Raw genomic sequence first — 12,267 nt, 5'->3', positions numbered from 1 at the left:
GTTGGCTATGTAGGGTGCGAAAGAAGTTCAGCATTTATACTGCATTGTCAGTGGTGCAGAAGCACAAGTTACATAAACAAAACCATTTGTAGACAACGCTCCGCTGTGAAGGAGGCCCATTGCCTGAAACGTGGTCGATTATAATTTATTATTCCTTTTCGGGCAGTGTAATTGGTCGAATATTATTTTTTGTTATTGAATATCATTCGTTTATTTTTTTGTAAAGGAAAGCCACACAGAGCCTCACGACGATCTTTTCTAGGAGGGTTCCACTTTTGGGATGTGCGGAGAGTGAATAAAAAAAAATATCTCTCATGATATATTGCTGGATGGAGGGCTTCCTATCCGCCGTGTCGGCCACGGGGGTTGTTTGACTATACTTCACCACGCTGACCAGCGTGGGCTTGTGACGAGTTTATTTCCAAGACGTGCTTAAACATGTAGCCACGCTTGATGGCGCACGTCTCTGATTCAGTACATTGGAGGTACAGGGTTGGTAGATCACGTGAGAGATGAGTGAAACTCCTAATGTATTTACAATCCCATTCGAGGGGGCCTTGAGTGTTATTGCCTTGTAAGTTTGGGCTGTCCCCGGGTATTCTAGATTCCCTCGGTGCGCAAAACACCCTTTAAAATGGAACTGGAACTCGGTGAGACTTTTCTATACAGATACTTCTCAATCGCATGCAAATGCAAACTCCCTGTCGCACTTCTTCCCCAAGTTTCCTCATTGCCTTGTGACACCGTGGACCCATGCCCCGATCGAAGAGCCCCTTCACGACGTCGTGATAGTTTCACCGTAACCTCTTGCGTTTCTCGGTGCCACGCCGTCGTGGTTGATATTTAATCAAGCGGTAGTTGTAAACAGCGATTGTCCTTTAGATGTTTCTTGTCTTCTGGCATGGGAATGTAGAATTTTCACCATTGGAGCAGGTCTGGTAGCAGAGATGAGTGCAGGCCCATACTTACTTGAGTGGAGGGGACCACTTAAACTTTGACTGAGTGAGACGCAAAATATAAAAAAACAAATCTAATTATTTTCAATGCTTCCTCTATCCACCCCGTGCTCAAAACTCTCCCATCCCTCTGTGGAGAATCATTAGGAGATTGCAAAAGAGCTGGATACAGCTCAACGCAGCCTCCCCCTCCTACCCCGTGACCGAGCCGCCCACAGACCCACCCAGCCACCCCGCCACCCATCACCGTGCACGCTCCATCACGTGCCTCCCAGACCCTACCCCCTGGCCCCGACCGACCAATTGGCCATCACGGCGGGGCGATTGGGTCAGGGGATAAATTGTGAAACGTATTTTGAAGTGGAGTGACCAAGGGCTGTTCCCCCCCAACCGTGCTGCATTCACTCGGCAGCCTCCACAGTGTGGCACAAAGACAAAGAGACACGCACAGGTGGGGACAAGGGACACGGACGGACACAGAGACAAAGGGGCACGGACAGAAACAGGGACCAGTGCAGGGATACACACAGGGACGGGTGACCAGACGATACAGGGAACAAGGAATCGGACAGATACAGGGACCAGACAGACACAGAGACGGGAACGGGTGAGCAGGCGGACACAGAGACAACGACACAGACAGAATCAGGGACCAGTGCAGGGATAGACTCAGGGACGGGCGACCAAACGGGAGCGCAGGACACAAGGAGTCGGGGCAGGTACGGGGACCGCATAGGGACGGATACAGGCAGGGCACGCGGGCGTTAGAGACAGGGATACGACGTGGTGGCCTCGGACGGGGCAGAGACACGAGGAGGAGGACGTGGACGGAGGCGCAGGTGGAGCAGGAGCCGCGGGAAGCAAACTCGCGACCGGAGGAGGTGAGAGAAGCGTTGCCCTTCCGCAGGTCACCCACCTCCTCCGTGCCACCTCCTCCGTGAGGATTTGTTGTTACGAGCTCCCGCCGTGTTGGGGAGACGCTCCGTACGCAGCTGAGGCTTAGTCATGCGTGGGGACGCAGTTGCGTGGGTTTCGTCGGATCGCGTTTTGTATGACCGAGCGGCGTTTGAAAGATTATTTTTTATTTGAGGCTGCGAAAATTTTTTATGGGTTTTTTTTGTGGTTCAAGGGATTGCTGACCGAGCGACAGTAAAGGTGACTTTGGAATGAATTGTTTAAAAGCAACGAGCGCCATTGACGTGTGAGGTTGCATTTTTGAACCCCTTGTGTGAGTGAATGAATGAAAGGGCTGATATTAAAGTTATCTTTAATGAGCGCCACATTGTGGATGGCCTCTGCCATAGAGATGTGGAATGTCCACCCTTGTCTCAAGGTTACCGATAGTAGATGAGCATCGGCCCTTGCTCCGATGAGGAGGGAGACCTCTTGACATGTTTGGCTTTTATAGATCTTAAGTGTATATGCAGCCATACAATTTTTGTTTTGTAGATGATTTATGTCAGCTTGGCAATCTTGTTCTTGATCACATAATGTACATATAGCAATATGTATTTTGATCGTGCAATGTCACGTACCAACATTTCATAGCTCCAATATGTAAGTGTTGTGGAACCGAGGTTCGATTCCCGGCCACGGTGAATGTCCACGACGAGGGATATCCCAACCGGTCCTGGACCCTCACCTGCTCACCAACCTGCGGTGACTGGGCGGGTGAAGTATGGTCAAACAAGCCTCGTGGCCGACACGGCTTGGGGAGGGTCTTCATTCAGCAGTGGATTGACAAAGAGGCCGTGAGTGCGTCAGTGTTGTTCAAGAATCCCATCTGTAAATGTATCGATGTCCTCACGGCTCGTGTACGTGTGCATGTTGAACTTCTTTCGTGCCGTACGTAGCCAACCGTGCGAATGGGAGGTGAGCGCGGGCGGGGGGTGGGAGGACGTATGTTTAAATGCAACCACAGTTAGAGGAAACAGTGTGATCGAGTTTACTTTCCCGTGATCGCCTCACTTATGCAGCGAGCAAGAGTGATTTTTTTTTGGGTTTTGAAGATTAACAAAAAAAAGGGTGGTGGTGGTGGTGGGGGGGGGGAGAGATTCTGCAGCCCGTGACTTTGGAGGCAGTGCGCTCCGCACGCCCGCATCACAAGCGAGCAGGATGTGAGCACGGGCAGTGTTTGTCCCCGCACTCTAGGGCGGCAGGGTACTCGACGAAACGTCGATGCCTCTGGCCGCTCGAGGCGCCAAACCGTCACCGTCCGCGCGAGCTGCGGCGTCTTCCTGTCACCTGCGGCCGACTTCGTCTTGTTGACGTCCGCGGCTGCCGGTGGCTCTTGGCGGCTCTTGCCGGCTCGGGGGGGGGGGGGGTGGTTACGCCCCCCCCCCCCCGGGGGAGGCCCCGAGAGCCGCGCCGCGTTTTCCCGACCGACCGATCGATCCGATCGGCAGCGAGTGTTGCCTCACGCCTCACACCGCCACCGCTGCCCCATGGCGACCCGCGGGGCACCGATTGCTCAACGGCAGGGAACACAGTTGGGGGGGGGGGGGGTGGGCTGAGGGGGGGGGATTGGTGAGTTTGCGGCGGAGTCTTTTCTTAGCCCCCTTGCCCCCCCCTTGCCCCCCCCCACTCGCTCACTCCACAACTGCCGCTCCTCCTCTGCATCTGATTAGCGAACACGAGGCTGTGGCGTGGCGGTCACTGTGGCGCGGTTCGGGCTGCGGAGGGATGGGGAGAGGAGCGCGTTGAGTGTGCGCGTCCGTGTGTGTGTATGCGCGGGTGTGTGTATGTGTGTATGTGTGTGTGTGTGCGTGTGTGCGCGTGTGTGTATGTGTGTGTGTGTGCGTGTGTGTGTGTGCGCGTGTGTGTGTGCGCGTGTGTGTGCGCGTGTGTGTGCGTGTGTGTGTGTGCGCGTGTGTGTGTGTGGGTGGGTGCTCGGTTTCGTCAGCGGGCCGTGAAAGAGGCGTTTTTGTTGGCGGGCGTCGTGCGCGCCTCTCCGCGCTGCTCTTGTGGAGTTCGACTTCGCTGGGGCCAGGGGGTTCTTTTCAGAGTCGCTGTCGCGCCGCGTCACCCCCACCAACCAAACCGATGCCGACGCCGATGTTGACCAATCTTTATCAGCGTGGGGCTCTCTGGAAGCGATAAACATCCTGGCCCCGCCAGTGTTGGGCGTCGTGCCATGGACACGACGCGCTGCTTATTCACGTTTTCGCTTGGCAGCTTTTCGTCAATTCACCTGACCGGCCTCGGCATTCCGTGACGGTCTTCGCCTTCCCACCCCTCGCCACCCCTCCCGCAGAGCTGCCCGACACGGAGAGTGAGGCGTGAGCCGGGGGAAGAAGATCAGGAGGAGGGGAGGGGGTGTAAATTGAGCGAGTTGAGACGGCACGTGTCCACGCATCGTCGTCGTCGCCGGCTCTTTGCGTTATCGAAGTAACAAACAAAAACCAACCACCCCCCTCCTCCCGACGAGCCGTAAGAACGCGATTCGCGAAGAGCGCCGCACGGACGCGGTCCCGCTTCGGCAAGGGGACTCAGCAGCTCGCGGCGCCTGCCTCTCTCCCAACCATTGCTTGCTTGGCAAGCCGCGTAGCGCCGTTGCCACTTTGCAGGACGCTTTAATAACCGTGATGAAAATTACGCTGACAAAAATTGGCAAGGAAGCCGCGACGCGGGGCGCGCAGGAACGAGTTTCAAAGCGAAGCGAGCTCCCGCGGTGCGTTTGCCGTCTAAGTCACCCGGTCATAATCAGTGCGTTGGCAAGTTGTTTAATTTCTAATTTTGAGGATTTTATAATCCTTTCAATTGCACAATTTAATACGACTTCTGTCCTGGGCTTGCATTAGCAAGCGGTCTGATCGCGAAGTTAATGAATTTGGAAACTGTACTGGACCCGATTTTGTTTCTTTGCCGTGTGTTGTGTCCTCGGACATCGGATGGACACGCTCACTCCACACTGATGATAGTCCAGTCCCTCCACTGGCCCCCAAACCAGTCTTGGATCAATCTTAAGATCGCACTCACCACGTCCAAGGTCATCCATGGACTCTCCCCTACCTACCTCTCCCCATTCATCTCACTCTACTCCCCCTCTATGCACTCTTTGCTCCAGCAAACGAAAACTTTCTATCAAAGTTTCCAGTCAACCGTTAATCCGTGCGAAGTCATTCTCTTCTGTCTGCTGCTCCAATAAGTATTTTAACTGCCTTTCTCCAGCCACCTATGCCAAAATGTCCCTACCCTCGTTCAAGTCCAGGGTAAAGACCTTCCTCTTTCCCTCTGCCTATGACTGTCTCTTTAAAAAAAAAGTCAGCTTCCGTTATGCAGGATTCCCATGACCCACTGTTTCTGTACAGTGTCCTGAGCTGCGTCCGCACGTAGACAACGTATAAATCTTCACTCTACCTTAATCTGACACGTGCTCCAGACGAAATTCATATTCCCTGCCCGGTTCGCCGCGTTCCCTTCAACGGCCAGCGACTCACGTCCCCCATAGCGTGCGTGGCGCCCGTTCACCGCGCCGTTTGCTTCCTCAAACACCGCCTGCACTGTCACCATGTATGTGTCCCGCACCGCTTTCACCGAAACCGCCGGCGCCGTGTGTCTCGTACTCTCTGCGTCACGTGTCCCGTACTCTCTGCGTCACGTGTCCCGTACTCTCTGCAGCACATGCCCCGTACTCTGTCACGTGCCCAGTACTCTCTGCGCCACGTGCCCCGTACTGTGTGTCACGTGCCCCGTACTCTCTGCACGTGTACCGTACTCTCTGCAGCACATGCCCCGTACTCTCTGTCACGTGCCCCGTACTCTCTGTCACGTGCCCCGTACTCTGTCACGTGCCCCGTACTCTCTGCACCACGTGCCCCGTACTCTGTGTCACGTGCTCCGTACTCTCTGCACCACGTGTACCGTACTCTCTGCAGCACATGCCCCGTACTCTCAGCAGCGGTTGCCCCGTACTCTGTGTCACGTGCTCCGTACTCTCTGCACCACGTGTACCGTACTCTCTGCGCCACATGCCCCGTACTCTCAGCAGCGGTTGCCCCGTACTCTCTGTGTCACGTGTCCCGTACTCTCTGCTCTGCGTGTCCCGCGGTCACGTTAATCACCGACGTCGCGTGAGCGTGACCCCCCTCGTGCCGCGCAGGCTGTTAGCGCCGAGGGTGGGGGGCGGTTTGGCAGAGCCGGCTCACGTTCGCCGCGGAGTGCGGCAGCGACGCGAGCGTCACGGGGCGGCGAGCGCCCCGCACCCGTTCCGACAAGTGCCGCTCTCGCTCCGGCAAAGGCCCCATTAGCTGTCCAAACAGCGCCCGCAGAAGAGCCTTTCCTTCCCCTCCAGATCCCGAGGCTCTGGCGTCGCGCCCTGACGGCCGGACGCACGTGCGACGCGCGGATACAGACGTATCGGAGGGCGCACGGTTGCATTACCAAGTTGGGGGGGGGGGGGGGGGTGGAAAGAAGAACATGAACATTTAAAAAAAAGATAGAGACATCACTTTTTCCAGCAATATCTAGTGAGCTTAACCGCGTTAAATTTGCCGGCGACCTTGCGTTGCGGCGGTGAGGTCTCATCGGCGCTCGCGGGCTGGAGATGGCGGAGGGCGGCCGTGCCTCTTGACGCGGCCCCTTCTCCAGTGCACTTCTCTGGGGGACTACACCTCGCACTTTCAGCCGTTCGGATGGCAACCGCCGGGCTCCGTGCGTTTTGAGAATCTCTCGTTCGGTGAGAGGGTGCCCGTGGCGTAACCCCGAATGGTGTCAAATACGGTGCAGTTGAGCGTTCGATGTGGGGTAATTGTAATCGTGAGCTGGTTGTTGAGTTCACAAGATCTGCCTCTCAATGACTTTTTTTGTATTCTGGGCTCAAAATGTAAGTTCGTGACAGTGGATTCCATAAACTCTTCTAATTAATCCCATAATTCTCACATGGTCATTCTCGTTATATTATTATCACCGCGGTATGCTTTTGTGCAAAATCCTGGCCATAAAAGAGGGAGATAATTGTAATCTTTGTGAAAACAAATCTCACAGTGCTTGAAAAGTCTGCTGCGGTGGACGCCTCTGTGCGGAGCTGTGTGCGCACGCGTGGCATTGTTGGTGATTAAATGCCCAAAGCTGTCCGCCAAAGTTTTCAAGGTCAGACTTTGGCATTGAGCAGCTTGTGTTTTCAATTGATTCAGTGTCTCAGTTGCAACGTTGCGGCACTTGTTTTTGGCGACTTTAAATATCCCCCACATGTTTCATTTCAACTTAACAAGATGATGTGAGCTGCCTACTGCGTGGTGCTGTCGCAAACACTGATCCTGCCACATATTTCACTGTCAGCTGGGCCAGTATTAATCATCAGCAGCAGCAGCTGCAGCAGTATCATCAATTAGTAGCTGTAGCAGCAACATCATCTTCATCAAGATTAGCAGCAACAGCATCATCGTCATAATCATCAATGTCATTGAGAACAGCAGTAACATACACAGACAGCATCATCTTTATAAGTAGCTACAGCAGCAGCTCCATCACTATCGTCATCATCAAGAGTAGCATCATCATTGTCATCAGCCACAGCAGTCACAGCAGCAGCAGCGAGGGGCACATGACCTAAGAAATCGCGTGACTCTACGACAAACGCGAGCCTGTTCAAATCTGCAGATTCCCTCTCAAGGTCATTTCAAGCGATGAGCCTGGAAGCAGACGGACGAACCTAACCCCCCAGTAATTTAATTCCACCCAAATTACGGTGCCACGCTTGCTTTTGCCATTGTTTGCCGAAGCTCCGGCTTCCGCGAACAGCAAACACTCCGTTAAGCTCAGAGCAAGGCCGTGCCACACAACAACTCCGAATCAGGTGATCCGGGCGTTCACGGCTTTCCCTTGCTTAATTCCACCCTCGCCTCCGCCCTGTCACTCTGCTCGTCACGGCAGGGCATCTGGGGGGGGTGACGTGGGAGGGGGGGGATGTGGTGGGGGGGGGTTGAGGTGGGGGGTTGTGGGGGGGGAGCACGCCCCATGTCAAGTCCAAGGTTCAGAGGTTCCGTAACCTGGCCTCTGCTGCAATGGGAGGCGTCCCCATAACCCCCCCCCCCCCCCGCGAGGCAGCGATTGCCCCCCCCTCCCCTTGTTGTTGGCGCCGGCGCGAGGGCGCGCGCACGCACGCGCGTGGCGGCCGCGCTCGATCGCCGCCAGACCCCCCCCCCCTCCTCCTCTATCTCCACCCTCGCCCGGCTGGGCCGCGAGCGATCGGCGTGGAGGAGACGCGGGGCCCGGCAGCCACCCGGCACGCGGCGGCGGCGGTGTCAAAGGGTGGTGGTGGTGGTGGGGGCATCCGAGGCGAACTTTTCCCCGCCGGCTCGTGGTCGCGGGCGGCCCCACCAACCCCCCGCCCGCCCGCCCCCACCCACCACGCGACACGCATCGTAAAAGAAAAAAACTCATTGCCTCGTTCAAATTCCAGCCAGGAGATAAAAGGCGGGGTACAATCTCTTTAGTGGTAAAGTGTTTTATTTTCGGTGCGAGCCAAGGACGGTGGTGGTGGTGGTGGTAGTGTGACGTGAATTCCCGGCGAGACAGGCCAGGTAATGCACCGTTGCTTTGTTTGTTACAAACCGGTTCACGTTAATATATTATAGATGTTTTATATCTATAATATATTATACATCTGTTGACGTGTTTCACATGACCGGCAATATAAAGAGGTTAAGGTGTCAGTGCAGACACCTTTATCAAGGCAATGGCAATAGCGTCTTTTTCTAGATAACGGCTTGTCAGCAAAGCCATTGACCTTTATCTTTTCGGTTTAGCAATCAGTCGTCTTACAAATCACACACGCGCGCGCGCGCCGGGTGTGCTGTACATGTGTGCGACAGTATTTCACGTTTTAAGCAAGTGTACAATCACTTTGTACAAAGCAATTATACCCGGCCACCACATTCGTTCATTCATTCTTTTGTATACGCGTTTAGCAGCCTTACCATTCTTTCCATGGGATTCACAAAAAAAGATCCCGGGATCCCACGGAGCAAAAGCTACGGAGAGAGAGAGAGAGATAAGTGCCCAGTGCCCACGTCGTTCTCTGTAATCCCACGTTTGGCAAGGGTGAAAGGTAAAAGGCCACAGGCCTGCAAGCGCCTGGTCACGCCACTGCCTATGGAAGGTCCCTCCACTCGAGAGTATTTTGACCGACTCTGCTCGTTCATACTGGCCCGAGCATCTTAGAAGTTCGCCCACGCTTTACCACACCACACGCCACACCTGCTAATTCACTGCGACATGCCGGGTGGACGGACGTGGCGGGATGTTTCGTGTGCCTTGCCGGGGAATCGGATCTCTCTGGTGCTCTCTGGATGTCAAGTCAAGTGTGCTAACCATTACACCACGGAAGCACCCTCCACAATTGCATATAATCGTTTTTTTTTTTAAACATGGATTTGCCCCAGGTCTTAAAAAAGAGATGGGTTGTTTCAACGGCCTCCCGCCCACTCGCTTCACCCGGATTATAGCCACTATATGTATCATCGTCAGAACTGAGCGGTGATTTCCAACCACTTTGTGGTCACCACTGGCAACCTAACTGCCAACATTTCAATGTTGTCCTTGCGATTGGTTAACCAAGTAGAAAAACTGCTTTTTTTTAAACACAAACACACAACAACAAAGACAAAACTGCTTGCGAACGCTGACAGTTGTACCAAGAGCTCCGATTATGAGCATGTCCTTCACGATCTCTGCCCGACAGCTGCTGCTGCTGCGTGCGTGCGCACTGCCGAACAACAAGTGACGTCCTCTGGTCACCCAGATCCTACCGCGGCGCTCGTTTTTTGCCTTTGGGGCCGTCCATAAATGACGTCACGCACCTAGCGGGGGTGGGGGGGGGGGTCAGATATTTGTGACGATGTGTGACGAGTGGGGGGGGGGGGGGGGGTTGAGCAATGTGACGTCACATCGAAATGCGCAACTTTAAATAAATATAGGCAACACGTTCTACTTAATTTAATATACTTTTTAATAAATGTTTTCTCCTACAACATCATAGTGCAGCGCCACGTTAAATACGCACTACAATGACAATAGTTTAAAGCGATTTGAAGCATATTATATTTTTTGGGGGGGGCAGAGCTTTGTTACGTCATATTTGAGGGGGGGTCTGACTTTTTGTGACGCCGTGTGACGAGGGTGGGGGTCAAAGATCGTCCAAAATCGCGTGACGTCATTTATGGACGGCCCCTTTCGCCGCCGCGCAACGTGAGTCAACACGACACGTGCATTGCCACAACCCGTGCGTGTCCGCCCAACGAGTGGGTGAGTGGGAGAGTGAGTGAGCGAATGGGAGATTGGGTGAGCGCTATGGTGGTGAGATGTTAACTACCTTGCCTGGTATCCAGGAGGTCGTGGGTTTGATCACGATCCTGAAGTTTGCATGTTCTCCCCGTGGCCGTGGATTTTTCGACGGGTCCTCCTTATTTTCCCTCCACATTTAGACTCAACATGCGTTTAGAGTATTTGGCTGCTGCTATAAATTTTCCACGTGATAAGCCGTTGTCATTTGTGGCCAGGTTGCTTCTGATAAAGAGCGATATAGTTCAGTGGGCTTACCTGATGAAATAGAAAATAGTTTAGTTTAGAGAGAGACAGCAAATGGGAGAATGGGTGGGTGAGTGAGTGAGTGGATGGGAGAATGGGCGAGCGAATGGACGAGTGAGCGAGCGGGCGACCAAACGAGTGGGCGGACGGGCGCGTGAGCACCGTGCGGCTATCTAATTTGTAGTGGGCAGGCGTCGTCCTTTGACAAATTGTGTTGCTGGGCGCCGAGGTGAAATCAGCCGTAGATAGGACGCATCGTGAGTTACTACCGCTATCACGGATGACCCTCATCCCTATCTGCGTCAGATTTCTACTTCGGCGTAGGCGTTTCCTCTTTACCGCGACGAGGTTTGAGGTGGGAGGAGGTGGCGGTTGTTTGATGCACAGTGCAGCCTTCCTACTGCTTCACGGTCTGTCGTAGGAGGGGCCTTGTGCAGATAACACTTTCTGAACGATGATGTCAGAAGACTTTACCATTGCTTTTTATGGCCATTTAAAGGACCAGGTTACAGATTAAAGGCGCTTAGACTCTGTCGTGGTGGCTTGGAAAGGTATAAAGGTTGGCAAGCAGTATAAGTAAATGAAGATTACCGAAATGGTTGAACGTCTATGGACTTCACAAGATCGCACCATTTTACAAAGTTTCATATTAATGTCGCTTTAATTTTACATAACGTCTAATTTGAAGGCCGCCCTCGCGGGTGAACATTAACGCCGCGGCACTTTGCTGCTGGCTGTGGTTTAACCGGAGTAATGTCACGGTGTCACAGAATCTGCTGACAGGCGCGGGGGTTGCCATAAACCACCTTCGCTTCTGTTTTAGTGGCCACAACGTGTTTTTTATCTTTCTTTTTGACCAGGTAAGGCTCACTGAGCTATACAGCTCTTTTTTTAGTTGGGTCCTGGCCACAAATGATAGCCCAATGAAGTGGCTTATCACGTTTAAATTTATAGCAGTTATAATACTCTGAACGCACGTTAATTCCAAACGTGGAGGGAAAAACCGGAGGACCCGGAGAAAATTCCACGTGACCACGGTGTGAGAGAGAGAGAGAGACACGCAATCTCCAAATATAGAACAGGCGTCGGGGTCGGGATCGAAACTCACGACCTCCTGCATATTAGGCGAGGTGGTTAACATCTCGCCACCACGGTGCCCCTTATCTCGAGCGCCCTCCGTACCCGAGTGGCGTGACACGCATGCCCCGGCACACTCCGTCCTGCGGTGTCATCCCCGGCGCCGTTCCCCCCCGTCGCACGCTCGCGCGCTCCGAGTTCCCCTCCGCCTGCTCACGCGCGATCGTTTTGATTTGATGCACGTGATTGCCATCGTTTATTTATTTTTCGCGCTGCACTGACAAGCTTAGAAAAGGTTCGTACGTGATCCATCATGAACAGAGGCGCTGGACAAATGCGGGATGACGGGATAATTAAGGTAGAACAGTTGGAAGAGTGGGACAAAATTCTCGCTGGAGGGGTTCTTTAGAGCCTCCTGTAGCGGAAGCCCTTCCACCAACAGGTATGTGAGCAAGAAGTGTTAGGGAATGCCCCTTTGCCGTTTTGCTTTTATTTAAGGCGAAGTTTTTATTTCTCATTCATGCCGCAGTATGATGGAGATCACTTTGTTGAGTTGCAGAGGTGGGTGGTCCGTATGCCTCTATACTGTGGTGATTGTGATTGTGTTTTTTGTTTTCGTGGTACACGCTATGCACAGGTTTACTAAAATAGAATTACGTTGTAAACATTTATGGCACGGAGTACATGCAAACAAACAAACTGCGGC

At 53.5% G+C, this 12,267-nt stretch overlaps 1 protein-coding gene across 5 annotated transcripts in view; it reads left to right on the top strand.

The window, feature by feature from the left end:
• The window catches only part of LOC116942989 (RNA-binding protein 47-like), a 52,686-nt gene that overhangs the window by 24,180 nt on the left and 16,239 nt on the right, over positions 1 to 12,267 (top strand). Inside the window, exon 1 of one of the 5 annotated variants that reach the window (XM_032955554.2) lies at positions 92 to 1,837. The exons of 3 other annotated variants lie outside the window; for them this stretch is intronic. The gene's annotated coding sequence lies outside the window, so the exon portion shown is untranslated. Of the gene's footprint in view, positions 1 to 91; positions 1,838 to 8,393; positions 8,480 to 12,267 lie in introns of those variants that run through there. One more of the 5 variants, XM_076067407.1, reaches the window with a different exon arrangement.

The sequence above is a fragment of the Petromyzon marinus genome, chromosome 16 (assembly GCF_048934315.1).
Source record: "Petromyzon marinus isolate PM22_M1 ecotype Great Lakes invasive population chromosome 16, UKy_Petmar_22M1.pri1.0, whole genome shotgun sequence".
Taxonomy (NCBI): Eukaryota; Metazoa; Chordata; class Hyperoartia; order Petromyzontiformes; family Petromyzontidae; genus Petromyzon; species Petromyzon marinus.
Note: the sequence above shows the minus strand (reverse complement) of the source record. Positions and strands in the feature narration are given on the sequence as shown.